The 3,084-nt window shown below is 41.9% G+C and overlaps 1 pseudogene; it reads left to right on the forward strand.

Moving 5' to 3' along the window:
• The first annotated feature begins 1,175 nt into the window (after positions 1 to 1,175).
• Positions 1,176 to 3,084, forward strand: part of LOC138166797 (glutathione S-transferase A4 pseudogene) — a 39,617-nt pseudogene continuing 37,708 nt past the window's right edge.

The raw sequence follows: 3,084 nt of genomic DNA on the forward strand, positions 1-3,084 counted from the left end.
TCTCTCTCTCTCTGTCTCTGTCTCTCTCTCTCTCTCTGTCTCTCTGTCTCTCTCTCTCTCTGTCTCTCTCTCTCTCTCTCTCTCTCTCTCTCTCTCTCTCTCTCTCTCTCTCTCTCTCTCTCTCTCTCTCTCTCTCTCTCTCTCTCTCTCTCTCTCTCTCTCTCTCTCTCTCTCTCTCTCTGTCTCTCTGTCTCTCTGTCTCTCTGTCTCTCTGTCTCTCTCTCTGTCTCTCCAACATAATTCCTTCAATTCTCCATGTCTCTTGACATATATAACATAACCTAATTGGAAGTTTTCATATGCTAGGGGAATTCAAGGGGCTTGGATAATTTTTATGAACACATGTAATATATATTTCTCCCCCCCCCCAAAAAAAAATCTGATTCAATTTATGTTGCTCACTTTGAATGTGCAAAAAAAAATTCTGTGGGGCTGACATTATTGGGACTGACAGTCAATAGATTTGACTTGGAGAAGCATCTGACCAATCCAAAAAGAATATTTTTCATAAATACCCTTCATCTATGAAACTGATCCTGGTTTAAAGTTGAGGGGCCTTAGATAACATATTTTAGTTATGGATTTTGATTTCCCTTCACCATGTCTCAGCATTGTCCTGTACCCCACTCTGGGCCCTTTCATTGCAAAGTGGCACTTAGTGGTATTCATCTTCTTTTCATTTTCTACAACTTTAAAATGGGATATTTTAAATTGATCAAATAAAGAGCACTGGGTCTGTTAGATGGCAGAATTTCAGAACTGGGGTGGAGCCAAGATGGCAGAGTAGAAGCAGGACCTCCTGCAGCTCCTGCTTCCACCTTCCCCAATCCATGTACAAAAGGGGACCCTGAAAAAACTTTGGAGCTGCAGAACCCACAAAATGACACAGAGAAGTTAACCTCCTACTGAGGACAGCCCAGCAGGCCAGCAGGAATCTCTGCCAGAGCAACACTCTGGGAGCAGAGCCCAGCCCCACACTGAGGCTTTAGCCCCAGGGCAGGCCTAACCACCCTCTGCCAGAGGGATTCCAGAGAAGCAGTGGCTGTGGACATTTCCAGATTTATCAACACACAGATGCAAAGGACAAAGTGAGAGGTCAGGGCAGTCTGGACTTTGGGACCACTAAGTGGGAGTGCATGGCTTTTGCTCACTGGGCAAGAAGCCTCTGAGCCGCCATGCACAGCCACCCAGTGCCACGTGGTAGCTTCAGCTCCTGGCCTGCAGAGTGTAGGGGGACCAAGCGCCAGTCTGAGAGGTAATCACTCTTGCTTTCACCTGCTTAGATCTGGATGGCAATCTAGGGTGGAGGTCCTGGGGTGTGTTTCCAGCTTGCCAGAGCATGTGGAGACCTCAGAGAGGGCACCCATCTAATACCTCTAGCAGCTCTGAATACCCCAGCGTTTGGGACAAAAGCTCCCCTGTCTGGTGGCAAAATAGAGGTTGAAAGAATCCACTGATCACCTCCTGAAAAAGATACCAAAAAGAAAACTTCTAGGAATATTATAGCCAGGTTCTGGAATTCCCAGATCAAGGAGAGAATATTACAAACAGCCAGGAAGAAACAATTTTAATATTTTGGAAACACAATCAGATTAACCCAGGATCTGGCACCTTCTACACTGTTGGATCTAAGGGCTTGGAATATGATATTGCAGAGGTCAAAGGAGCTGGGATTAAAACCAAGAGTCACCTATCCAGAAATACTGAGTATCATGTTCCAGGGGAAAATATGGTCATTCAGTGGAATAGAGGACTTTCAAGCATTCTTGCTGAAAAAACCAGACTTGAACAGAAAATTTGACATTCAGATACAAGAAGCAAGAGAAACATGAGAATTTAAACAGGGAAAAGAAATCATAAGGAACTTATCCAGGTTGAACTACTAACATTCCTACATGGAAAAACAATAATTGTAACTTATGAAACTTTTCTCAGTAGTTGAAGGGAATAGAAATGTGTGTGTGTGTGTGTATATATATAGGCATATGAATACATATTTGAATGTGTGTATATATGTTTATAGGTATACATAGATAGAGGGCACAGGACCAATTTAACAAGAAGGAATGATGCTTAAAAGGTGAAATTAAGAGGTGAGAGAGGAATATAATGAGAGGAGATGGGGAGAGACAGAATGGGGTAAACTATCTCATATAGAAAAGGCAAGGGAAAATGCTTACAATGGAGGGGAAGAATAGGAAGGCAAAAGGGAATGGGTCAACCTTATTCCCACTGAATTTGGCTTGAAGAGGGAATGAAATACACACTAAATAGGGCATCTCACCCTACAGGAGAGTAGGGGGGGAAGGGGATGAGAGGGGGGATGATGGAAGGGAAAGCAGGCTGGGGGGGAGGGAAGTTGGAAACACCCACTTTTGAAAAGGGACAGGATCAAATTAGAGAATAGAACAAGTGGGAGGTGGGATAGGAGGGAGGGAAATATAGTCAGTCTTTTACAATATATTTACTATGTTATTGTTTTGCATTAGCTACACATATCCTATACTGAACTGCTTATCTTCCCAGTAAGGGTGGGTGACAAGGGAGGAAGGGAATGAATCTGGAATTCAAAGTTTTAAAATCAAATACTCAGATATGTATGTATGTATGTATGTATGTATACATATATATGTGTGTGTGTGTTTGTGTGTATACTATTATCAATACTATTTTACATGTAATTGGGAAATAAGATATACAGGCACTGGGGCATAGAGTTCCACTGGAGAAGTTTCAAGGGGTATGGGAGAAAGCAGATTGGAGGAGGGGATATCCTGTGGGACTGCTATTTTGGGGGGGGTAGGGGGAAAACGGGGAGAAAATTTGAAACTCAAACTTTGGCGTGAATTAATGATGTAAATCAGAAGTTAATAAAGCATTTAAAAAAAGAGCAAAAAAGAATTCAGAACTGTTAGAACTGTTATCTGAGTAGTCCTCTTTATATGACTATCTACCAGTTGGCTATTAAGATCATGGCTGACATTTCTATGGGCTTTAAATTAAGCAAAGTAAGATAGATAGATAGATAGATAGATAGATAGATAGATAGATAGATAGATAGATAGATAGATAGATAGATAGATA

This window comes from Petaurus breviceps, unplaced genomic scaffold (assembly GCF_028583685.1).
Source record: "Petaurus breviceps papuanus isolate PSGF00001 unplaced genomic scaffold, PetGlider_PUasm1.0 226, whole genome shotgun sequence".
In the NCBI taxonomy this organism is placed as follows: domain Eukaryota; kingdom Metazoa; phylum Chordata; class Mammalia; order Diprotodontia; family Petauridae; genus Petaurus; species Petaurus breviceps.